Genomic DNA, 27,177 nt, shown 5'->3' on the forward strand with positions numbered 1-27,177 from the left:
CGTGCGTGCGTGCGTGCGTGCGTGCGTGCGTGCGTGTGTGTCTTAAGGTTTCTGTTGCTGTGAAGAGACACCATGACCACAGTAACTCTTGTAAAGGAAAACATTTAAGTGGGGAGGGGGGCTTACAATTTCAGAGGTTTAGTCCATTATCTTCATGGCAGGACATGGTGGCATGCAGGCAGACATGATACTGGAGAAAGAGCTGAGAGTCCTAAATCTTGATCCACAGACAACAGGAAGTGAACTGTCCTCCTAGATTGAGCATAGGAGACCTCAAAGCCCACCCCCACAATGACACACTTCCTCCAACAAGACCACACCTACTTCAGCAAGGCCGCAGCTCCTAACAGTGCCACTCCCTATGAACTTACAGGGGCCAGTTACATTCAAACTACCACAATGTATAAACATAAACCTTTAGAAGGCAGTTTGATTGCATGTTCATTTAAAAAGACAAAAGTAGCAGGTTCCCCCTAGGGCCCATGGCGCTCTAACCATGGGCTTTTGACCGGGCGTACAGTGATGCATGAATTCTCTCCTATGAGGAGACCTTAGGTCCAGTCCAAAAGTGGTCAGCTACCTGTACAATCCCCATTGCACCAATGGCACATCTTGCCTGGGAGGTTGGTATTGTCTTATGCAGGGTTTATGTCTGGGAAATACCAGTGATGGTTGCTTCCCAGACAGAGGGTGCCTGTGTTCAGCTCCTTTTAAACTTACAGTTTTTAAATAGCTTACGAAGGAGTGGGTTTCCCTGTCCTGTCACCCCCATATCTGCTTTTAAACCTTTAACCCCTAACATTCCTCCCCACTACCTTCATATCGCCTCACCCCTTCAGACCCTCCCCCCTTTTCTCATGGGCCCTTTCTGGCTTCCTAAACTGTATAGATGTTCCAAATTAAACACACACATCTAAAAATCTAAAGCTAGGATCCACATATGACAAAGAGCACACTGGACAAATCTTTCATATAAAAGCACTGCAAGAATTTCAAATGATTTATGCAAATCTCCCCTTGAGGAGGGAAACTATAACTACCTGTCCCTTAAGTATGAGCTGTATATAGTGACTTCCTTCCAAGGAGCTCAGGATGGAAATGGAGGGAAGACAGTTTTGATATTATCCTAAGCAGGCATTTCTTAAACTATGACTTCAAAATTGCCCTGCAATAAAAGCAAAAAATAAACAGATGAGCTTGTATCAAAGTAAAATATTTTTTGTACGACTAAAGACACAATTGATAGTGAAGAGACAATCCAAGGAAGAGAAGAAAAACAAACCGTATATTTGAAAAGGGACTGATAGCCAAAGTATAAGGAACTCAGTTGAGTCGGAAGAGAACAAAATAGTCCAATTTTAAAAATAGGAAAGAGGCTGGATGTACATTCTCAAAAAAAAAAAAAAAAAGACATACAAATGGTTAAGAGGTGAAAAGTGCCCACTGTTGCTAGTCAAATGCAAATTCAAACTGCATAAGTTATTCTTACACATCTGTGAGATGGCTGTCACCAGAAAGAGAAAAAGTAACAACTGTTGATGAGGATGGGGAAAGGAACTTTTTCACACTCTCACCAGGAATGTCAAGTTAGTGCAGCCATGAATGGAAAACAGTACAGAAGTTCCCCAGTTAAAAATAATACTACTATACAGTCTGGTAATCTTACTACTGAGTATATAGCCTAAGGAACAACAACAAAAAAGAATGTCATGGAATCATCTGCACTCCCATGTGTAGTGGGCAGCCATTCCAGCTTTGATCTGGAAGTTCCAACCCCCATTGAGGCTTTGGCAACTGTCACGCCTATAAGGTGGGGTCAAGGGAGGACCCTGAAGACCCAAGATCTGGATGGGCCAGCTCGCTCTGTTCCTGGACTCTAGACAGTGGAGATGGACTGAGCAGAGCTCCAGAGAACACCGCTGGACTGTGATACACCTTCCCCAGATCCCACAACCTACCTTTCCCTTTTTTGTAAGTTACCCACTAAATAAATCTTCCTTTTAACTACGTGGAGTGGCCTTAATTTCACCAATATTCATGTTCACTGAAACATTATTCAGAAGAGGTAAATTAGGAATCAACCTAAATATCCATCAGTGGATGAGTGGTTAAGAGAATGTTTGGTGTATGTATACAATGGAATACTAGTCTGCCTTTAAAGGGACTCCTTCCCCTCCCAACAACATGGATAAACCTAGAGAATAGTATAAGAGTGAAATAATTCAGCGAATGGAACCAATGAATACCACAAATGTAATTAATATCATGAGTATAATCAAAAATAAATAATTAATTAAAAAACATTGATACCATTCCTCGAATTTTACATTTATTGTTATTTATTTATGCTAGGGAACAAAACCAGGACTTGAACCTGTAGGCAAGCACTCGCCCACTGAGCTTGCATCCCGACCTCTAGTTCAACAGGGCTATATTAACTAGAAAGAAAAACATGTTAGTAAGTTTGAGAGACTGTCAGCTACTGATCACAGGATTCTGGCAATTGATACGTATATATATTTTCATCAATTCTTTTAATAATTCACAGCACTATACATGAGATTCATGGTACATGCCATGAATCAAAAAAAAAAAAAACTTACAAAAGAGATATAAAAGTTATGAGGTTGAGGGACATAAAAGCTTGTTTATCAAAGAAAGTGTTTTAACATCAAAAAAAATTTTTAGATTGGTAATACAAGTTAAGATAGAAAATAATTTAGGTATAAAACTTTGAACTTGCCAAGATAGGATAGATAATACAGAAGTTTTTCTTATGTATTATTCTCTGTATTATTTCTCTGCCAAATACAAATGGACTGGACATTGTAAATGTAATCCTTACTTGACAATTGTTCTTTTTTTAATATATTTTTATTTTATGTGCAAATAATAATAATAATTCAGGCACAGAAAGACAAGTATTGTCTAATTTCATTTAATGTTGAATCTAAGAAAACTGGGCACACAGAAACTGTAACATGACAGTTGTCAGGTTCTGAGAGTGATGGAGAGGGAATGGGGAGACTGGTGCAAGCATTTGAAGAGTTCTGTTCTCACAGGTTTGTACTCTAATGGACACATTACGTCCTGAGGGGCTGTGGTTGAAAGGCACAGTGACTGCAATTAGTAGCGTGTATGTGACATTACCAAGAAGTGGTGAACAGGGGAGGTGATGGCTATGGTCCTTAGTTCCATTTTAATCATAGCTCATGTACATGAATTGGAACCTGATCACATGGTAAGTATATATAGTTTTTATTTATCACACAGGCCTTAAAAAGCTGAAAGAAAATAAATAAAATTTAGCCTGTTGGTATTACATCATTAGCTATGACAAATGTACCATATTTATATAAGAACTTATAAGAGGAGTGGACAGTCAGATGGCTCAGTGGCATGGAGCCTGAAGGCCTGAGTTTAATCTTGGGGACCAGCATGGCAGAAGAGCACCACCTGCCTCAAAATGTCCTCCAGTTGCCGAATGTGGTCCTGATGCTGGCCTCTCCCCCAATAAAGAAAGAAATGAATGTAAAAAAAATTAGAGAAGAAGTTACCAGGAGAAATTGGATGTGGGGTCTATAAGAACATGCCATAGAATCTTTGTAACTTTTTTTTTTTTTTTTTTGTAAATTTAAAGTTCTAAAATTAAGTTTAAAGAAATTTATGTCCAGGATAAGAGTTGATAATTCCAGTTTAATTTCATGTTGCTGAGAGCCTGAAGTAAATCAAATCACTTTGGGTTCTAGGCTGATTCTGATGGGAAGTGGGGCAGTTCTTCCTTGGCTGTTGTCTTAAAGCCGTGACAGTGAGTTTGCAGAACCCAAGAACACAGCATTCCCAAATGACCTTCTGTGGAATTTCCTACTGGCATGACTTTCTCCTTCGCTCCTGCCCAGTAGCGGTCCCTTGAGTGGTATTTGCTGTCCTAGTTAATCAGAGGACAAGAGAAAGGAAGAACTCTCTTTTCCCCTCCCACGGAGTCTCAGTGGGCACTGGGATGTAGGTCATGTTGCATCACAGTAGAGAGGGGCAAGCAGGAAGGTGCTTAGGAAGTGTCGTTAACCCTGCTTTCTACTTGGAGTCTTTAGGAACAGGGATGAGCCTGGCTAGGGATGAGAGGCAAGAACCAGGGGTTATATTAGTGTTGTCATCATAGAGCATTGTGGTTCCTATCAGTTATAAATTCCAACAAATTTACACCAAATTTGTTTAAATGGCATCAAATAGCTTCTGCAATAATCTTTGCCTCAATTTTTATTGTCACATTGTAGAAAATTTTTATTAATTTGGTCAGGCTTGAATTAGTGAAGCTATCCTCACGTCTACACAAAAATCATATGGAAATCATGTAAATCTAATAATATATCTTTAAAATGACATATAATCATAGGCTTAGTGGCATCTTGAGTAGCACACAGAAACCACAAATATGTTCTTATTTTAAACTCATATTTAAAGTATGCTATTCATGGCTCTCTGTTTTTAATGGGAAGATCTTATATAGTTTAAAATACAAAAAAACTCTTTAAACTTTTTATTATTTTTTATACAATGTGTTGCTAGCTTCTTTGTGAAACGTCCACATTGGCTGCCAAAGAGTTCTGGATTACTGACATTGTCACTAACAGTAAATCTGACAGCCAGAACCAGGCTTGTATTCTGTTTCTACTTCTTTCTTATCTCTGTCAAGATAATCAGTCCATTTAGGTTCAGAAAGTCAGATAACAAAAATTTTAAATAGGCTTGGGTATTATCTATGTATAGCACAGTCCAAAACTTAGAACTTGACAGTGACCTCCCTCTCTGCAGTTTTGTGGTTTTAACACTCGTATTGTCAAGTAGTCACTTTGACAGTCTAGATGCAGATGTTGCCCTGTGCTGGCTCTTATGCCCTGCCTGCACCCATTCATTACCCGCGCGCCCAAATGCCTGCCTGACACAAAGCTAATTTCCAAACTTGTCATTTTGTTGTTTTGATAATGTTGTATAACATTGTTTAAAATTGACTTTTCTTTCAACATTTAAGAAGAATTTCATTTTTAAAAGACCATTTATGATTAACTTTTAAAAGGAAAAATTTTAAAAGTTGTAACCCAGCATTTGATTTTTTTTTTCTAGCTAGAGTACTCCAAACTCTGCAGTGCCACATTTGACTAGCATGTAAAGTCAAGTATGTGGGCCCATTGCAACCATAGTGTTAGCTGTTTGGCTGGCTGTTAGAGATGACACCTAAAGTTAAGGGGAAAGGGACTCCAGGGAAAGTTTGCACTGCTCACAGCATGTATTAGGATCGACAGAGCAGGAATTAAAAGTCCAAAAGCATATTTAATTAGACATATGGTTTAATTATGTATGTATATATAAAGTTTGACCATTATGTTTCATTTCATCTTGGACAATCTTCAAAGGAGAGAATTTTGTTTATATAATGATACTTAAATGAATGGTGATAAAAATAGTTGCATTAATTGCTTAATGTAACTCTTGTGTCATGGAATTGCTCAGTGTAATTAGTGTGAATGTCACTATAAAATAATGTATGTAAAATTCTTTGAATGTGCTTGTGAATAAGACATGGAATCCCATGATTAGGTGAGGTCTGTGTTCAAACAGCCTCAGAAGGAACAAATCTCCCCCAGATGTCTCTCTGTTGTCTTACAAAATATAGGAAGTATTCTAGGATCTGTAGGAGGGCACATTAATATTTGGCTACAAATGATAAGACCATATGGCCAAACTGACATCTCTCTAGAGCCAGCCTGTCTGCAGCTCATTGGCAGTGAAGGAGAGGCTGAGTACTGGTTCATCTTGTCCAGAATTCATGATCCCAAAGGTGGTCAGCAACGATTCTTATGAATGGGAAAAACTCTGGCTTCTGACATTTCAGACAGCTTTCTTTCAAGGCAGGAAACTACCTTTGTAATGAAGTCATCCTGTGCCCCTGTTATTTTCCCCAAGCAGCATGATGTCTGTATTTGAAGAGCTGTCGGATGGGGAAAGGAAACAAACACCGGCCATCAACTATCTGCCAGTCACTGTGAAATGTTTATGTACATTCATTTGTTTGATTTTGTGGAAAATTACATTAATGACATTCACTAAGTGACAGATCAAAAACAAACAACATACATAACACTTTTTTTTTAACAATAAATAAGCCAATTTTCTTGGACAGATACTTAGAAGACCTGTTGCCTCCTAAGTGTGTGTAACTGCATGTGTGTATATAGGCACATATATGTATATGCAGATATATGTGTATATTCATGTATAGATGGAAATTTTAAAGAAAGCTGTGTTTATTAAATCATGTATATATTTATGGCATGAGTGAATGATAGGGAACATTCAGTTGTAATAACTCATCTCTTTTCCTCTTAGCTTTTTATCAACATAAGAGAAATTAGCCATTTAAGAAAAATATTAACTTATTACATGTTTACCAATAAAAGAAATTACACATTTAAGAAGAAAAAAACCTCATTTCACAAATGAAAACTATTTAACCTATCAGTACAACATGTATACTAAGGTATTCAATAATTATTAAATCTTTCAAGTTATAAATACAACAAATGTTATGAGGAGGGAAACAATATCTCTGATGGTTGTTCTCATCACCTGTAAAGTGCAAATATGTGTGCAAGCCCAGGAGCTGTGCACATGTGTGAAGATCAATTGGAAAATGGAGAGCAATTGAATTTCGTGTAGCTGTTTAGAAGCTGTCAGGAAATGAGACTCCTTCAATAACAAGTGATCATAATGCCTGTGATGCCGGTAGTGGTGAGGACAAGGCAGGAAGGTCTCTAAGTCATTCAGCCTTGTCTGGGCTATAGTGTATGGTCCTGTCTCAAAAGACCTAAAGTCCAAACAAAGTGAGTCAAAATGTGGGTGGAGAAGGCCATAGAACAGACTACAGGAACTGAAACGTACCTGGGGCTAGACCAGAGCTGCTGGCATCCTCCCTTAGAGTTGGCCTTGGCACTCTTTACATGAGTCTGTTTCTACACTTAGTGGCCAGTGGGGTGATTAGAGAGGAGTCCTCAAGGCCCAGTCAGTAATTCATGCTCTCTGCTTGGCCTTTGAAGATGGGGATCTTTAGGTTGTGCCAAGTATATGTCTCAGTTTTCAACTTTGGTCTTCCAAGAAATAACCAGTTGGGGTGACAATAATTGCCACTGAAGTCAGAAGGAAGCAAGTTGGGCACTGTGTTAGTCCATAGTTATTGGGATGTACCTGCCTATGGATGTGCCTCGGCTGACATGTAGCCTAATCTTAAAGATGCTTAGAAAAAACATTTCAGGCCCTGGAGGTACAGATCATAGCTTCCTACAGGCAACAGGCTTAAGAAAGAAATGGACATGGCAGCCAGGTGAGTGCTTTGCAAAGTGTGTGCCCATTGCTCTTGCCCATGGTACAGTGTCAGTCAGTTAACCCCTGGAGGAGGGCTGGCTTCTAGACCCAGATGTTTGGACTTTCCAACATAAGTTGTGTGCGAATCTTCCCTGTTTAAATGTTAGCAACAAATCTGTACTTTTTTCCCTCAAGATCACCATGAAAGATACAAAAAAAAAAACCCAAAAAACAAACAAAACCCATCAACAAGGACAATAAACCATGTGGGCTGTGTGTTTGTAGGATCAAAGGGTAGAGAGAAAGTACAAACCTGGCCATTAGGGGGCACTACTAGTGTGCCACAGAATACCATGCTTTCGCTAGAGACAGGCAGGAGAACACCATCAGCACTTCTGCTCGAACGTGTAGGTCAATCTCAGAAAACCTCTTGGCTTTCCATGTTTCCTGTGTGGAAGAGAGATTCTCGGAGGCAGCTGCTGAGCTTTCACTCTTTCCAGCTCCAGGTTTTGAAAGGATCAGGTCGGAATCCTGGTTGAGCATCCGGGGCCCCTGTGCAGCCTGTCTCTGCCACCTCCGACACTGGGGCTTTGCTAAAAGGTCAAGAAGCTTTAAGAAACAGGAAGAGCCAGGCCGAGGTGGCGCACTCCTTTAATCCCAGCACTCAGGAGGCAGAGCCAGGCGGATCTCTGAGTTCGAGGCCAACCTGGACTAACAAGTGAGTTCCAGGAAAGGCACAAAGCTACACAGAGAAACCCTATCTGGAAAAACCAAAAAAAAAAAAAGGAAAAGAAAAGAGAAAAGAAACAGAAAGAAAGCTTGTGCTGTTAATGTTTCAAACCAGCACGGTCTTGCTATCACTTGCTGTTTCTTCCTTTGACAGTAGTTGTGTGATTTTTGACAGACTGTATCACATAACGAGAAGTAATCCAGACTGTGTGGGTAAAGTTGCAACAGCACTCTCAGCATCTGGAAGAGGACACACCCATGGTAGTCCCAGAAAATAAGCCATTTTCCCCGTGAGAGTCAATGTAACACTGCCTAGGTAGCAGCATGAGCACTTCTCTCTGTTTAAAGTGAATGAGGGTGGATTTCTGAAGACTTGGGCATTCTGCGGTATCTGTTTGTTTTGTAACGTGCTACTTGTATCTGCCTTATTATTAGTATAAAATCTGTTGCTTTCTTAGGCAAGATTTTGTTGTTGCTGTTGTAGTTACCAAAAACCAAACGTACTTAAGGAGGGAGTCTTGCATGGTTGAGGTGGGAGTGTTGGGAGCTGTGGAATTGAAGGACTGGGCACTATGCTGTGGACAGGAAAGCCAGGCAGAGACCTCTCAGGCCAGATTCATTCTGACCAGCATATTTATTCTTTGGTCCTCTCTTTACTGACCTGCCCCTTTCCTGTGGTCTAGTGAGCACATGGGCTATCTCAGCCTAAACTAAACTAGACCCATTTTTCCCAGTTCCTGTTTCTAAGGAGAGGAGGTTGTATTTCTGAGTTGAGGCCTATGTCTAGTTTGGGTTGTGACAAGGAATTTGGAACCCCGAAAACAAATATGATGGCTGATTAGAGAAGAGGGTTTCGAGATGAGGAAGCACCATGGGAAGTAATAAATTGAAGCCTGTGTTTCTCAGGATTTTGGGGAAAAAAAACATGATGTCCATATTTAGTAGTTTCTCCTCTCCTACTTCTAACAAACCTTTTTATAAAATAATCTTTAAAAATTAAGCACTTACTATATAAGTAGGTATTGAGTAAATAAAGGTTTGAAGGTTTTGGTCCTAAGAAAATCTTTTTAGCCCATTGTTTACACTGTTTCATTTTATTTTGAGACAGGTTTCCACCGTTTAGCTCTGGGTGTCCTGGAACTCCTTTTGTAGACCAGGCTGGCCTCGAACTTACCAAGATCCACCTGCCTCTGCCTCCTGAGTGCTGGGATTAAAGGCATGCACCACCACCGCCTGGCTATACTGTTTCTTTTGGGAGAACAAAATTAAGTTGATGCTAAGGCAGTTTGGTGTGCTGGAATGGAAATGAACCAACACCCAAGGCCTGGATTCTAGTTCCAACTCTATACCATTGCTCTACTGAACAATCCTGAGCAAATGTTGACCTGTCTCCATCTGCCTCCTCTCTAGTAAATGAGATCATAGTGCCAGCACTTTGAACAGAGCTGTTGTGGGCCAGATGAGAGAATTCAGACAAGTAAAAATGTTTTTCCCACTAAAGATCCCTGACCCTTTTCTAAGCAAGGAAGTTACTATTTTAAAATGATTATGTTAGTAAACACCACTACCATTTTTCTGTAAAGATAGGTTTCCTGTAAAACATTTTTAAAAGATATTGACTAATAAATGGTGAATTAATTTAAAACCAAACTTATCTCAGAGAAGATTTCGTCACATCTAAGAGCTGGTGACTTCCTTGGATGCTTTGGAAATAGCTGGAGTATCATACTGGAAAACTGAGAAATGGCTTTGCCTGGTGACTTAAGGTCCTAGTGAGAGTGGATGTACCAACTCTAGTTTGTTCCGAAGGAAAGAGGAGAGGAGAAGGTCTGCTTCCAACTTAACACCTGTATTGACCATGTCTGTTGTAGTCCTTTGTAGATAACTGTGAGTAAAGATTTTTGCATACCTGTAAAATGCTTACAATGCAAAGAAAACAATTTTGACTCAAGACAGACGTTGAAGGAGGTAGAAGCTTTTACTAAAAGTAAGACAGCGTAGTAACAGTATCAGAAAAGTTTTAAAAGATAGAAGACTGGCAAAGAGTTATAAATCTGGGGAGGGGGGCATCTGGCCTATAAAGATAGGAAGGTCCTTCAACATTCCTATGTAGCATTTTGTGAGACCAAAGCTAAAGGGAGGGAGAGGAATACAACTCAAGACTAATTTAAAAGCTATAAAGATGATTAGGAGTAAGTGATCAAAGTATGACATAGAATTTTAGTGATTAACATTCTGGGATAGTGTATTAGGATCTCATGTCGTGGGAATGTGTGTGTTACCATTTTGAAGCATGTGGAAATAAAAGCTGATCAAACAGTATTCTCACCACTGCCCTTGCATGTGGCCAGTGGAGGCTGTGGTAAGAGGAAGTGCATTCATAGTGGATTTTCCGTGAGAAATCAACCTGCCTGCCTGTGTCTCACTGTGTAGCTCTGGCTTTCCTGAAACTCACTATGTGGACCAGGCAGGCCTCCAACTCACAGAGTTGAGCCTCTGCCTCTCGAATGCTGGGATTAAAGGCATGCACCACCATCACTGGAGTGCCTGTGTTTTTGTTTTTTTATACTTTTTCTTTCCTTGGTGAGCCATCTTGCCAGCTTTGTCTTTTTTTTTTTTTTTCCTTTTATTTTATTTCACAATACCATTCAGTTCTACATATCAGCCACGGGTTCCCCTGTTCTCCCCCCTCCCACCCCCTCCCCTTACCCCCAGACTACCCCCCATTCCCACCTCCTCCAGGGCAAAGCCTCCCCGAGGACTGCGATCAACCTGGTAGACTCAGTCCAGGCAGGTCCAGTCCCTTCCTCCCAGACTGAGCCAAGTGTCCCTGCATAAGCTCCAGGTTTCAAACAGCCAACTCATGCAATGAGCACAGGACTCAGTCCCACTGCCTAGTTGCCTCCCAAACTGATCAAGCCAATCAACTGTCTCACCTATTCAGAGGGCCTGATCCAGCTGGGGGCCCCTCAGCCTTTGGTTCATAGTTCATGTGTTTCCATTCATTTGGCTATTTTTTTTTTCAATAATTGAGTAAAACCGAAATTTATTATAAGCCACAGTCATCCTAGGGACCTCCATGCTATATATATATATATATATATATATATATATATATATATATATATATATATATATAGCCTCCATGGTTCTATGGGTTGTGGTCTGATTGTTCTTTATTTTATAACTAGAATCCACTTATAAGTGAGTACATACCATGACTGTCTTTCTGGGTTTGGGTTACTTCACTCAGAATGATTTTTTCTAGTTCCATCCACTTGCCTGCAAATTTCATGCTTTCATTGTTTTTCTCTGCTGAGTAGTACTCCATTATGTATATGTACCACATTTTTTTCCATCCATTGTTCCGTTGATGGGCATCTAGGTTGTTTCCAGGTTCTGGCTATTACAAATAGTGCTGCTATGAACATAGCTGAGCATGTATCTTTATGGTATGAATCAGCATTCCTTGGGTATATGCCCAAGAGTGGGATGGCTGGGTCTTGAGGTAGTTCGATTCCTAATTTTCTGAGAAACCGCCATACTGATTTCCACAGTGGTTGTACAAGTTTACATTCCCACCGACAATGGAGGAGTGTTCCCTTTGCTCCACATCCTCTCTAACATTGATTGTCATTGGTGTTTTTGATCGTAGCCATTCTGACAGGTGTAAGGTGGTATCTCAGAGTCGTTTTGATTTGCTTTTCTCTGATGATTAAGGATGTTGAGCATTTCTTTAAATGTCTTTCAGCCATTTGTAGTTCTTGTTTTATGAATTCTCTGTTTAGCTCTTTAGCCCATTTTTTAATTGGACTGTTCAGTATTTTGATGTCTAGTTTCTTGAGTCCTTTATATACTGTGGAGATCAATCTTCTGTCAGATGTGGGGTTGGTGAAGATCTTTTCCCATTCTGTTGGCTGTCTTTTTGTCTTATTGACTGTGTCTTTTGCCCTGCAAAAGCTTCTCAATTTTGAGAGGTCCCATTTATTAATTGTTGTGCTCAGGGTCTGTGCTGTTGGTGTTTTATTTAGGAAATGGTCTCCGGTGCCAATGCGTTCAAGAGTGCTTCCTACTTTCTTTTCTATTAAGTTTAGTGTAACTGGATTTATGTTCAGGTCTTTGATCCACTTGGACTTGAGTTTTGTGCATGGTGACAGATATGGATCTATTTGTAATCTTTTACATATTGAGATCCACTTATGCCAGCACCATTTGTTGAAGATACTTTCTTTTTTCCATTGTATGGTTTTGGCTCCTTTGTCAAAAACCAGGTGTTCATATGTGCATGGATTAATGTCAGGGTCTTCAATTCGATTCCATTGGTCCGTATGTCGGTTTTTATACCAGTACCAAGCTGTTTTTATTACTATAGCTCTATAGTAGAGTTTGAGGTCAGGGATGGTGATGCCTCCAAAGGTTGCTTTATCGTATAGGATTCTTTTAGCTATCCTGGGTCTTTTGTTTTTCCATATGAAGTTGAGTATTTTTCTTTCCAAGTCTGTGAAGAATTGTGTTAGGATTTTGATGGGGATTGCATTGAGTCTGTAGATTGCTTTTGGTAAGATTGCCATTTTTAGTATGTTAATCCTACCTATCCATGAGCATGGGAGATCCTTCCATTTTCTGATATCTTCTTCAATTTCTTTCTTTAGAGATTTAAAGTTCTTATCAAAAAGGTCCTTCACTTGTTTAGTTAGTGTTATCCCAAGGTATTTTATATTATTTGTGGCTATTGTAAAGGGTGATGTTTCTCTGACTTCTTTCTCAGCCCTTTTATCATGTGCCTGTGTTTATAACTTGACAGTATGTGTCCCACAGCTATGTCTTTGCCTGTATTTGCTCCTTCTGTCTCCTGCTCTCATAGGTTGAATACCATCTTAATTGTAACTTTAGTTTGTTAATCTTCAATCCTTTGATTCCTTACCTCACTGCTTCCCCCCAAATTAAGTACCCCCTCCATTCTTCCTGTAATACATACATATACAGGAAGATAATGGAGGGCATAATTTCCTTGTGCCTGTGCCTCCCTAAGACAGGGTTTCTCTGTATAGCCCTGGCTGTCCTAGAACTCTCTCTGTAGATGAGGCTGGCCTAGAGCTCACAGAGAGTTCTGCCTCTCCTTCCACAGTGTTGGGATTAAAAGTGTGCACCACCATTGCCCAAATCTTGGGCTTTTTAGGAAGGTGAATTAATTGAGTTTTTCTTTCTTGTTTTAAAGCTGTATTACTCTTATATGCTGTGTAAAGGGCAGAGTAAGCATTCCAGATATTTGGTGTGTATTCCTGTTATTTTAAAGCTATGATTTGACAGGTTTCATAAGAACAGACTTTCAAATAGCAGTTTTAAAAATTAAGTGGAAACTCATTAGTGGAAATTTCACACAATGATTTATAAGCCCAAAGAGGTTGTCTCTGTGGACATATTGAATAGTCTATTCTTCCTAGTTTACTGTAAATATAGTGAATTAAGTTCATAATAAAAATGAATTGCATTTTTTGATGAATTGGTAAGGTGCCTTGAATTTTAGCAGTTTGATACTTCAAAATTAGAACTCGTGGCAACTACTAAGGTTATCGATTTCTGCTGGGCAGTGGTTGTACACACCTTTAATCTCAGCACTTAGGAAGCAGAGGCAAGTGCATCTCTGTGAGTTTGAGGCTAGCCTGGTCTACAGTGTGAGTTCCAGGACAGCCAGGACTACACACACAGAGAAACCCTGTCTTAAAAAAGGGGGGACGGGGTTGGGGATTTAGCTCAGCAAGCGCAAGGCCGTGGGTTCAGTCCCCAGCTCCAGAAAAAAAGAAAAAAATTACAAGAACAAAAAAAAGATTTATAGATTTCAGATTAGCTTTGTGTCTACTATTTCATTCCTCATATATTTTTAATTTTTTTTAACAGAATTAAGAAGGAAGTACTTCCACAATCCCAGCAGATGAAGATTCACTGGTAAATCGATTAGGATTTTTGGCCTACGCTCCAAAGAAAAGGTAACTGACTATTTTGACGTAGCATAGCCGAGTATATTACTTCCAGTACTAATAGATTTGAGTGTTACATGGGTGCTAATTCTTATGACTTAAGTATCTGTGAGGGGTCTTTCCCTTTAAGCATAACTTTAAAGACATGAACTCCTTAGTGTTTAGTGACAATGACTAGAAGGAGCACAGTGCTGCTGGGTGTTTGCCCCTGAGCTCAGAAACGACTGAACAGGGCCTCCCCATACATCTGTTAAGGCTTCAGGAATTTGTTTGGTTTTTTTGTTTTGAATGAAGTCTCTCAATGTTTCTCTGGCTGTTCTGGAACCCACAGAGATCTGGCTGTCTCTGCCTGCCTCCTGCTGGAATTATAGGCATGCACCACCACCACCACCACCACCACCACCACCATGCCCTGCCTGTTTTTCTTTCTTTTCTTTCTTTCTTTCTTTCTTTCTTTCTTTCTTTCTTTCTTTCTTTCTTTCTTTCTTTCTTTCTTTCTTTCTTTCTTTCTTTCTTTCTTTCTTTCCTTTCCTTTCCTTTCCTTTCCTTTCCTTTCCTTCCTTCCTTTCTCTCTCTCTCTCTCTCTCTCTCTCTCTCTCTCTCTCTCTTTCTCTCTTTCTTTTTGTTTTTCAAGACAGGATTTCTCTGTGTATCCCTGGTTGTCCTGAAACTCACTCTGTAGATCAGGCTGGCCTTGAACCTGGGGATCCTTCTGCCTTTGCCTCCCTAGTGCTGGGATTAAAGGCGTGTGCCACCACCACCCAGCCTATTTCGGGAATTCTTAGAGACAGGATTCCCAGCTCTCTCCTAAGCAAGGCCCGCTCTTTCCATAGGATGTTGTCCAGCATGCTCTTGTGGTTTTTTCCCCAGTAGCCGGCTCCTCCAGTTCATTCTCTCTCTCATCACACAGTGTAGACAGATACTGAGATAGGGAAAACCCTGAGCAAAACTGGTAAAGATAGAAGAGTTAGGCACACTGGGGGTGCCTGGTGCCTTTCCAGGCTGACAGGGAACTCTGGAATTCTTAAGCAGTTATAGTAGTCACAGTCAGAATAGCTTTGTACGACATTGTGCAAATGTATTTGAGGAGAAGATGGCTAAGTTTCACAGAATCTGAAAAAAGGTAAGAATTCCTGGAAGAGCTTCTAGTGGGTACATTTTTTTATTATATTTATTTATGGTATGTCTCTTTGTGTGTCCATCTGTCTGTCTTGTGTGTGAGTGTGTGTATACACATGGATGCAAATGGAGGTCAGAGGATTTCTCTTCTATCTTGTGGGTCTAGGAATCTAACGCAGGGCATCAGACTCTGTGGCAAATACCATTACCTGGTGTTTGATCTCTCTGGGACCCCTGGAAGAATTTAGATTAGTGATAAAATACCACCTTTCCATCTACCCTTGAAGAAAATGGCCTGGGGAGGAGGGGATTACAAGTTAAAAGTCAGTTTAAGATGAGTCATTGGAGAACAAAACTGAACAGAATTCAAACAGGAAGGTGCTGGTTTTTTTTTTTTTTTTTTTTTTTAACTCTTTTGGGGTGCCTGCCACCCAGCTCCCAAATAAATCACTCACAGAGGCTTATTAATTATAAATGCCTAGCCTTAGCTTGGCTTGTTGTTAGCAAGCTTTTCTTAACTTTAAATTATCCCGTTTAACTTTTGCCTCTGAATGTTTTCCTTTCCTTACTTCTGTAATCTTACTGTCATTCTTACTCTGTGCCTGGCTGGGTGGCAGGGTGGCTGGGTGGCTGGCCCCTGGTATCCTCCTCCTTTTCTTTATCTAGTTCCTTGATCTTTTCTACTCCCAGATTTCTTCCTCTATATATTCTCTCTGTCTGCCAGCCCTGCCTACCCTTGCCATTGGCCAATCAGTTCTTTATTAGACCATCATGTATTTAAGACCAGCCCAGTAACAGCTTCCCAGAGTTAAACAAATGCAGCATAAACAAAAGTAACACACCTTAAAGTAATATTCTACAACAGGAAGGACTAAAGAAATTTCAGCCTCAAAAATAGATCAGCATATACTTAGTCAACAAATGCATGCTTTAATTAGGTCCTAAGCAACTGTAGCAAAAATGGGGAACATTTTATACAACATGCACATTCATCTGCGAAGATAACACTTTCACTATTACCAAACCAGTGTGAGCTTCAGGAATGCTGCAGTTCTGTATTTAAAAGAACAAGGATCTGGTCAGTCATGAAACTCATGCTTTATACAATACACCTTTTAATATGCTAGTTCTATGTTGAAGGCGCAGACATGAGTAGAATCATTCAGTGAGCATCATCAGAGCCATCACAATGTATGATATTCACTGTGAAATATTGGGCAGATACTAAAAAAAAGGGTGGGGACGGGGGACAGGGCTTTTCCTGTATGGTGGCCAGCTACTTGGCAATAGTGGGATCAGAGATGAAAAAAAAAAACATTTGAAAAAAGCCAAAAAAGCTCCTAATGCAGAGATGTTTCCCAATTCTACTGTGTCAGAGAGATTATCTTTTGAGAACGAAGAGGAGGGTAGCAACTAATATCCATGGACTACACTTTGGAATGCTATACTGATGGAAGCATTATATGACACTACCAGGAAATCACTAACGAGTGACAGGAAAGAAGAGTCACACACTCAGAAGTATACTGGGCAAACAGAAAACAGAGCTATGTGGGCCAGTGGAACTGTGAGAACTGTCAAGTCCAAAGCCAGTCTGAAGTGTCATAACCCCAGTCCCTTTCTCTCGGGCAGTATTTACAGAGGGGGCAGTTGATGTGCTGTGCTCTCTTTCGGGCACTAGAGATGACTTGATAATCCAAAAGAATACAAGGGCCTCTTAATTGAATTCACAATTTAACCAATAAATAAAAGTTACATGTATTTTTATACACTGTATATTGCTTTGAATTACATACAGTGAAATGAGTAAATACATTTCAGGTATGTATCAATTATAATCCTTACATTATAGAATCATTTTCTTGAACTTATTCTTTTTTTTTTTTTTTTTTTGGTTTTTTCGAGACAGGGTTTCTCTGTGTAGCTTTGCGCCTTTCCTGGAACTCACTTGGTAGCCCAGGCTGGCCTCAAACTCACAGAGATCCGCCTGGCTCTGCCTCCCGAGTGCTGGGATTAAAGGCGCGCGCCACCACCGCCCGGCTCTTGAACTTATTCTTATTTATCCAAGATTTTGTATTCTGTAATCTACATTACTCCTAACTTCAAGTGTCTGAAAATCACCATCGTTTGTTGAGTTCAGCATTCTTTAGGTTCCAGAAATAAGTTAGATATTTACTGTGACTTACTTCTTTCTATTTCCACGTTAATTCACTACATATGTGGTGGCTAACATTCTCATTTTGACAGGATCCGGAATCAATGAGTAGATAAACCTCTGGGCATGGCTGTGAGGGAGACTCTGTGTCTGGGTTAAATGAGGATGAAGACCCATTCACAGCATATGCAATAGCATCCCGAGGGCAAAGAAGCTAGCTGCAGAGATTCTTTTTTTTTTTTTTTTTTTTTTTTTTTTTGGGTTTTTCGAGACAGGGTTTCTCTGTGTAGCTTTGCGCCTTTTCCTGGAACTCACTTGGTAGCCCAGGCTGGCCTCGAACTCACAGAGATCCGCCTGCCTCTGCCTCCCGAGTGCTGGGATTAAAGGCGTGCGCCACCACCGCCCAGCGCTGCAGAGATTCTTGGGCATGGAATCTGTGACCAGTGCTTCATGATTCTGCCACCATCCCTTCCCTGTTGCAGTGGACTATATCCCTGAAACTAGAAGCTGGGAAACAAAACAAAACATCATTCTTAAAATGATGTGGCAGAGATCAATGGGCCACTTTGGTGGGAACTTGGAAGACCAGAATGCAGAGAGAAATGCAGACAGTGGCAGGATGGTTTGTAGCTAGAGTTTTCCTGCCTGGCCCACAGTCAGGACAAATCTCTGTCACCCGCCAGGCCCACAGCCGCTCAGACCCAACCAAGTAAACACAGAGACTTATATTGCTTACAAACTGTATGGCTGTGGCAGGCTTCTTGCTAACTATTCTTATAGCTTAAATTAATCCATTTCCATAAATCTATACCTTGCCACGTGGATCATGGCTTACTGGCATCTTCACATGCTGCTTGTCCTGGTGGCGGCTGGCAGTGTCTCCCTCCACCTTCCTGTTCTCTCAATTCTCCTCTCTGTTAGTCCCACCTATACTTGCTGCCTGGCCACTGGCCAATCAGTGTTTTATTTATTGACCAATCAGAGCAATTTGACATACAGACCATCCCACAGCAATGGTTCGTGAGGTTTCAGAAAGGAAAGAGGACCCTGGGTAGAACATTTTATGTTATGGCAAAGAATCTGACTTACTATGCTTGTGTTCTAAACACTTGTATGAGGCTGACTTGAAAAGTAATGGAATAATTTGTTTGACAGAGGAAATTTGAAGATAGGATAACATTCAGACTGTGCTCAGTACTCAATCTAGATTTACAATGAGGGAGAGCAACAGGTGGAACAGAATGATGCAAACTCTGCAGTTTGGCAAGAAAAACAGTGGGGGTCAGTTTATAGTGAATGGACCAGGCAGTTTGAAAATAGTTGTATTCATTAAAGAGATTAGTACCATTAAAAACAATGCTGCACTGCAGTAATAGGAAAGGTGCCTTGAGGGCAGTACTATTCAGTGAAGGATCCATCTTGTGAAAATGCAAATTCATTTGAAGGAGACAGCCCAACTGAGGATGCTGTAGACAGGGTTTTCGTTTGAAAACAACCTGCAGGGAAGTGTCTTCCCAGGGCTAGTACACGAAGGCTGATGCAGGTCTGGCTCAGCTTGAAGGCTAATGCAGTTCTGCTCAGCATGGCTAGGCTCCATCCTAACTAGCAGCAGAGCTCTGCAGTGTTATGCATGCATGGAAGAGACAAGATTGGAGAGGGCCATGGAGTCCCAGTACCATAGTTTCTGAGAGATGCTGAGGGCTGGCAATCTCCTGCAAGAAGACCCTGGGAGTCTACTGCATGAAGCTTTGAAGATAAAGACCACATTTCAGTGGAGATCCCAGAATGCTGGTCATGTCAGGACCATGGGCTGTCTGCTGAGGAAAGCTACAGGCATGGGATGGAGCTGCAGGGGAGGGGCTACCCACCTGGTTCCATCACCCCAGAGGCTGGACAGGGAGTGCAAGCTTTAGTGTTTTCCTGCTGGGTTTTCATCTTGCTGAGGAATGTGGTAATTTTGTTTTTAAATGTTTTTGAGAACCCTCTTATCTTGTTTCTATAATGGCCATATTATACTTTACCTTTCAGTGGAAGGGAAATGATAGAAAACAGCAAACATAAGTAAACACAGTATTTCTTGTGTTAAATGATGGCTATTTAGAAAGAATAAAGAGTACGGCAGGATTAGGAGGCTGTTGAGCATTGTAAGAGGTGGGGCCTGACTTCAACTGCAGTGAGCAGGTAGGGCCCTGAGAAGGTGACACTTGCCATTAATGCTGAAAGGGTAAGCTGCTGAGCTCTCTGAGGGGATGATGCAGCTAATGAAGAATGAAGGCAGAAGATGCATAGACAGTGTAGGACGACAGAAGAGGCAGCTCCGAGTGAGTGAGCACTTGGGAGAGAGTGGGAGTGCAGGAAGGCAGGCAGGTAACAGAAAGAGTCAAGCCCTTAGATGGGCTTCAGCTTTTATTCCAAGAGAAGTACAGGACAAATATCAGTTCTCTGTTAATAGAATCACTGGGGCTATTGCAGTATAGAGATAGGCTACAAACGGCAAGGTAAAAACAGTGACTCTGGTTATACAGAGGCTACTGTAGTGGCTTAGGCAAAGGACAACAGGGTTGCTAAACCTCCAAAAATGATAAGGGATAAAATCTAGGCCATAAGGCATTCCTCAGTGATTTGTAAAACAGTAATGGCTTATGTAAGAAAAGAAAATTATTGGAGTCAGACTAAATTATGTTGTGAAATTCTGCTGTGCACAATAGCTCGATATCTCAGTTGTAGAACTAGCAGGCAAATAGTATATACAATGTGGATCCATTGAATGAAGGGGTGATTCTCACCCTGAGCATGCTGTTGAGGGATGATCTGGCATTTCACCACATCCCTCAGAATAGTACACAATTTAAAACTTTTAAGTTGTTTACTTCTGGAATTTTCCATTTATTTGCAGACAGAGGTTGTCCGCTAGTAATTGAATCCATAGAAAGTGAAACTATGGACCAAAGGGAACTACTGTATTATTTAGTCCTAAGAGGAACAAAATACTGACACATACTTCAACACTGATAGCTTGAAAAGTTGTGCTAGATGAAGAAAGCCAGAACTAAAGGCTATATATTATTACATGAGATATCTTAATAGTCATATCCGCAGAGATAGGACAGGAAGCTTGGAATGTCTTAATGGGCTTGGGGTTTCCTTGTGGGTGCTAAATATTGTGGAACTTCATGATGTGGGTTGCACCACATTGTGAATATAATAAAATGCCTTAAATTATACATTTTAAATTTTTATTTATTTTTATTTTATTGGTGTTTTGCCTGTATGTATGTCTGTGTGAGGGTGTTGGATCCTGGAGTTACAGTTTTGAGTTGCCACGTGGGTGCAGGGAATAGAACCTGAGTCCTCTGGAAGAACAGTCAGTGCTCTTGACTCCTGAGACATCTCTCCAGCCCCTAAATTGTACATTTTAAAATGGTTAAAATGGTGAGTTTTACTACAATCCTAAATAAATAAATAAATAAATAAATAAATAAATAAATAAATAAAGGAATGAATGAATGAGTAAAAGATGATAGTAGGACTGGGGAGATGGACCAGTTGTAAAGCAGGGACCTCAGTCAGGATCCCCAGCAAGCATGCAGAAAGCCAGGTAAAGCACTGTGTGCCTGGGCTCTAGTGCTGCGGTCTAGACAGGCAGATTCCAGGCTTTGCTGACTAGGAAGTCTTAGCTGAATGGTGAGTCCACTATTAGTGAGAAACCATATCTGAAAACACCAGAGTGGACAGTGACGGAATAAGACACCTAACATCAGCCTGCGGCCTTCAAGGCCACAGACCTGTGTACACCACACATACACATAAAGACACAGGAAAAAAACTAAAAATGTAAAAATAAAAAGACAATAGTATTTACAAAATCTTTCATGGATGAATAGTTTATATCCTCGATATAGTTGGGTCCGCTGAATAGAGTTTGTAAAAGGGGATGGGGTAAGGAGGTGAGAAGGCTGAGTTGAGTCGTGAAGGACACTGACTGCTGGGCCGGGGCCTTCAGTCGGTTCTGCTGCTGGAAAGCATTGCGGCACAAGGGACGAGAAACGAAAGGAAGAAAGGTCTTTGGGAACAGTACAAGTTAAAAGCTGTGTCTCAGGGCAGAAAAGGGCTTCTGATTTTATGAAACCATGCTATTGCTGTTCCTCAGCAGAGCTTCAAATTTAGTTTCTCCTTTTATAAAGTAGCTTTTGGAAGAGTCTGACTATAAATGTTTATTGTTTAAATATAAATACTCTATGAAGTCCCTTTAAGTGTAAGTTTGTTACCCTGTTTTCTTAAGTCTGGAGTCACCTGACTGTTCTCTGCATGGGCCTGTCCTCATTCACTCTCACCTGTGTTGCAGGTGACATTCTGCACAGTGTGTTAAAATTCTTGTCTTGGTTATCTTTTCACTTCTTTCTGTTGGACTTCAGTATCACATGCTGCACTTTTATTTGTAAAATCAACAACAAAAAGTTGAAAAGTAAAATTTCCAGACCTCTGTTAGAAAGAGGACAAGGAGCTGGGTCATGATGGCCGATGCCTGTAATCCCTGCATGTTTGAGGTGGAAGCAGTGATATCAGAAATGCAAGGGCGTCTTTGACAGCATAGTGAGTTTGAGGCTACCGTGTGCTTCATGAGGTCCTGTTTGAAAAACAAAAACAAACAAACAAACAGTATGAGGTATCATAAAAAATCATAAATAAAACATAAAAATTTCCAACATTTACTAAGCACTATGTTTCAGCACTTTTCTAAGCCTTTTTAAAATTATTTTACTGTTTTGTGTGTATGGGTGTTTTACCTGCGTGTATGTCTGTCTACCATGTGCATGTAGTATCTATGCAGGCCAGAAGAGGGCGAAAGATCCCTTGGAATTGAGTTACTGATGGCTGTGAAACTATGTAGTGCCTATGGAAGAGCAGAAGCCTCTTAATCTCTAAGCAGGAAGGGATTCCGACCCTTTGTAAGCCTGTTCATGTAACAGGCTCCAGACAGCAATCAGCTCCTGTAGACCATTGCTTCTCAACCTGGGGGTTGAGATCCCTCTGGGGGTGGAACAAACCTATCACAGGGTCACCTAAGACCATTGGAAAACACAGATATTACATTATGATTCATAACAGTAACACAATTACAACTATGAAGTAGCAACAGAATAGTTTTATGGTTAGGGTCACCTCAACACGAAGAACTGTATTAAAGGGTTGCAGCATTAGGAAGGTTTAGAAGCACTGGTGTAGACACTATGTCCCTTCCTGCCCCTAAGGCAGGCAGTGTCAGAGATGAGCTCCAGGACAGGCACTCCCTCCAGCCCTTAGCTGTTGTGACAATTCTGCACAACTATTTCAATCATAATTTTTTTGTGAAATTTTCCAAATTTAAATGTTGGCTTAAAAAAAAAAACCTTGTGGGGTACAGTTCAAACTATTGAATTCCCCATTTAAAATGCATAGTTCATGTTTTGTTTTGCTTTTTAGTCTAATCACATTCTTGTGCAGCCATCCACTATCTCTAGTTCCACAACACTGTGAGCCTCTCCAAAGGAGACATCCTCTGTGACTCCTCATGTCCCTTCTTCAGGCCCCTGGAAGCCACTGGCTCTCCTTCTGTCTCCATGGATTGGTTTGTTCCGAATAATTCACATATGAGCAAATGGAATCTTATAATAATAATGATTATGATTATGTTAGTGTTCTGTCGCTGTGACAAATACTCAGAAAAATAACTTCAATGGAGGGAAGGTTTATTTTTTTTCATGATTTTGGAGGTGGTTTTAATTCCATGGCTTTATGGGTCCATTGTTTAGGGGTCTGTGCTGGTACAGAACACTGTGTTGGCTGGATAGCATTGTAGAGCAAAGTTGCTCACGATACAGAATCCAGGAAGTATGACAGAGACAGGTAAATGTTCCCAGAGAGCTACCCACCTCAGGAGCCACTCACACCAGTTAGAGCCTCCATCCTGTCCATTCGGCTGTGAAGTGATGGGTGGGCTGCAAGAGCGCTGAGGCACCAGAAGCCAAGTCTTTAGCACTTAAGACTCTGAGGGTTCATACCCAGAACAATACAGTAACTTTTAGTGTCTGGTGTTTTTCACTAGATATAATGTTATATTTGTTTTTTCTAATTTAAACTTAGAAAAATACGTGTGTGTGTGTGTGTGTGTGTGTGTGTGTGTGTGTGTGTGTGTGTGTGTTTGTACAAGAGTACTTGCCTCGACACATGTCGGAGATGACAGGGCAACTTGCAAGAGCTGGTGTCTGCTTTCACCACGCAGGGATCTAGGGGAACTAACTGGGCTGTCAGGCTTTGCAAGCAGGTGCCTCTCTCATGAGCTATCTCACCAGTGCTCGCATTGGGAGGCTCAGCTATGTGTTGAGAGCTGTATGGAGAGAATACAATTTGTTTAGCTGCTTATTAACCATTAAGGACAGCTTGGTTGTTCCCATACCTTGGCTATTACAAATAGTGCTGATAGTAAACATTGGGTTTTAAATGCCTGTTTGAGTCTGTGCTTTAAATTCTTTTGTTACACACCTGGAAGCAGAATTGCTGGGTCGTGGTAATTTTGTTTAACCTTTTGAGTAACTTTCATATTATTTCCCAAAGTGGCTGTAAGATTTTATATTCCTACCCCCATGCATGGAATTCTTTTGTGAGTGGTTATCTTTTTTTTTTCTTTAAGTATAGCTGTCCTGATGGGTTCAGACTCTGTTTATATTTTTTTTAGTTTTTTAAATTGTGTGTGTGTTTGTGTATGTGTGTGTAGTACAGATGTACTTTAATTTTAAATTGTGTGTGTGTGTCTGTGTTTGTGTAGGTGTGTGTAGTGCAGGTATACTCTAATTTTAAATTGTGTGTGTGTGTGTGTGTTTGTGTAGGTGTGTGGAGTGCAGGTGTACTCCAATTTTAAATTGTGTGTGTGTGTGTGTGTGTGTGTGTGTGTGTGTGTGTGTAGGTGTGTGGAGTGCAGGTGTACTTGCACCACTGCCATTTTATAATTGTTACATATTTTAGATACAAGCCGCTTAGCAGATGAACTATTGATAAAAAGAAAAACAAAAATAAAAAACACTGCTGGGCAGTGGTGGCACACATCTTTAATATTAGCACTTGGAAGCAGAGGCAGGCAGATCTTTGAGTTCAAGGCCAGCCTGGGCTACAGAGTGAGATTCAGGACCGCCAGGGCTACACAGAGAAACCCTGTCTCAAAACCAAATAAATAAATAAATAAGATAAAAACAAACTGCATCAAACCCCAAGGATAAAAACCATTCTGTGGGCACTTCATCTTTCGATTTCTTCAGGATGATTTGAATCACAAGAACTTACTTTCAGTGGAATCCAAGGTATCTGGTTCTCTCCAAGAAACACTTGTGTCGGAATCTGGCACATTTATGATTGCTGCTCTGCTGCCAGTGTCACAGAAGCCATTTGGAAAATGCTCATGTTTTGTGAGGAAGGCTTGTTCTCTGGAGAGAGGCAAGAAGTTTTGGAACTCATTGAAAGGCAGATTTTTCCTCTGGCTTTCAGTTCCCCTTTCTGCTCGTAAAATCCTTCATGTAGTGGTTAGGGTGTGCAGGGGTGGGCATTCAAAGAGTCAGTCTCCAGGTTCTTTTTCATCAGTCTTTGCTCTCAGCTGTTGATGATAACACTTACAATTGAATGGCCTTCCTTAGGAGTGCAAAGATTCTGTATTTCTGGCATGGAAGGTTAGGGACGAGTAGTTCCTCTGGAAAAGCATTTGGATTATTGGTACTCTCATATGATTTATTTTCTTCCTCTCCTCCCATCCCTCCCCTCCTCTTTCCCCCAAAACCCTTCTCTTTCTCTTCCCTCTCCAGGGTCTCATTATGTAGCCCTGGTTGTCTTGGAATTCACAGGAATCCACCTGCCTGTGCCTTCTGAGTGCTGGGATTAAAGGCGTGCACTACCATATCTGGCCTATGGCCTATGGCCTCACTTTTTTTTTTTTTTTTTTTTTTTTTTTTTTTTAAAGGAAGCATAGGCATTAAATTTCTGTCTTTTTTTTTTTTTTTTTCCAAACTGGTACTAGCTAGGTGATCAAGTGTAAGACCATTTCTTTCTTTCTTTCTTTTTTTTTTTTAAATGGGAGAACCCCAGAGGGCAGAAATTCGCTACCGATGTTTTACAATCTTGCATCTAAGCTGTTAATGCCCATGATGCAGGATACACAGACAAGGAACTTCCCTTAAGCATTCAGGAGGGTGGAACCCGGCAGGAAATTAGCATAGGAAGGATATCAAGGTCAAGGTCTGCAAGCAAGGCAACAGTTACTCAAAACGGGGTCCAGGGACCTATAGGTCCCCCTTTTACTAAAAAATGAGCTTCTGACTTAGATTCCGTGGGACATCAGCAGGTCACCTTACCCGTCATGGGGACACCTGCCCAGGCCACACAGGTGCTCTGTCTTAGGTTGGTGAGCACCCCCCCAGGCATTACCCATCTCTGAATACTCATTATCATACAGGCTCAATCGTGTATGAGCTGCAGAGTTAATTGCTGCCAAAGATCTCAAGGTGGCACTGGGCTTGAAATCTGTGTGTTCGACACAGAAAAGACCAACAGAGGTCCTATCCCACCCATAGTCAGTAGGCTAAAGGCAACTGAGCCATTCCCTTCCTTAACGAGCCTTACTGCAAACTGGAGTCCTTGTAAGATGGTATACCAAAAGCAAATGGAACTTGAGTTTATCAATTTATAATTTTCAAAGCCAATTGAAATGTATATAACTACTGAATTAAATTTATCATGCCAAATAGAATGAAAGATTAACTAACTGTGGTAGCTACTTTTGCTGCCAGGGTCTCCACTGTGCTAGCTGTAGTAAGCAATTATGAAATGGTAATCCCAGAAACAGTAGCAGTGGTGGCCGCCACTGCTGTAACAGCAACAACGGCAGCAGCAATGTCAAATTCTCTTCTGGAGCATGTGGACATCCACTGGCATGGATACAACTCCATGAACACGAACTGCCAAGGCCCATTTTTCTTGATCCCAGCATGACTTAGGCTGGCAGCTCTGCAAAAGAACAACTTAGAACCATAAAGAAAAAATAGGCAGCTCAGAAGGAGCATAACTAATGTTCTTATAATGGCTACATTCAGGCTCATAAATTTTAAGGTATCTTCAAAGTGGGGCTAAATGAATTTCAGGAGGCCAATAAATGTTGCACAGAACCACTCCTGAAAAGTAGGTACTACACCAGCTTGAAGAGGATTGTGAAAATGAAAAGGCTTAGCTGGCATGCTACTGTTAACAAATGGAGGTCAGTGACCTTCAGGGTTATCCTTAATCTCCAAGGTGTATGGGTGACACTTTCTCAAACATACTTGAAAAAGCAGTTACCATACATTACCTTCTAGAGAATCCAAAAGCATGGCTACAGTTCCTAAGCTTACGTTAATGCTTGCCAAAGCTGGCCATATTGGGCTCTCAATCCCCATTGGCATCGTAAGTGGAGAGTTTTTCACAAAGGCCCAATAGGTTTCTGCCATGTTGGGTTTCAGCAGCAGCCACGGGGTACAAAAGCACTCAGGAATCCAAAGAGGAACCTCATTGTCCTGAGGGAAGACATAAACAGAACCCTGGGCCCACACCAACACCAGATCGGGTCTCCTCCAAGTGCTAGTAGAAAGATCCTTCCATCGCTCCAGAGGGTGATTTGCAACAGGACCCCTCCAGTGCTTATCTGCAGTGGATACTCCAGCAGAAACCACCGATAAAAAATTTAAAATATATAAAACAAGGGAAAGAATAGAATGTGGAGAGGAATGATGAGTCCCCAGTTCCCCCTTTTTTACTCCAGCCTCACTTTTTATATGAGAATTTGTG

At 40.9% G+C, this 27,177-nt stretch overlaps 1 protein-coding gene across 2 annotated transcripts in view; it reads left to right on the forward strand.

Annotated features, from left to right (window-relative positions):
* The window catches only part of Atxn7 (ataxin 7), a 162,550-nt gene that overhangs the window by 23,831 nt on the left and 111,542 nt on the right, over positions 1-27,177 (forward strand). For both annotated transcript variants that reach the window (XM_028894492.2, XM_028894489.2), the window contains exon 2: positions 13,984-14,072. The gene's annotated coding sequence lies outside the window, so the exon portion shown is untranslated. The remainder of the gene's footprint in view (positions 1-13,983; positions 14,073-27,177) is intronic.

The sequence above is a fragment of the Peromyscus leucopus genome, chromosome 9, assembly GCF_004664715.2.
Source record: "Peromyscus leucopus breed LL Stock chromosome 9, UCI_PerLeu_2.1, whole genome shotgun sequence".
Classification (NCBI taxonomy): domain Eukaryota; kingdom Metazoa; phylum Chordata; class Mammalia; order Rodentia; family Cricetidae; genus Peromyscus; species Peromyscus leucopus.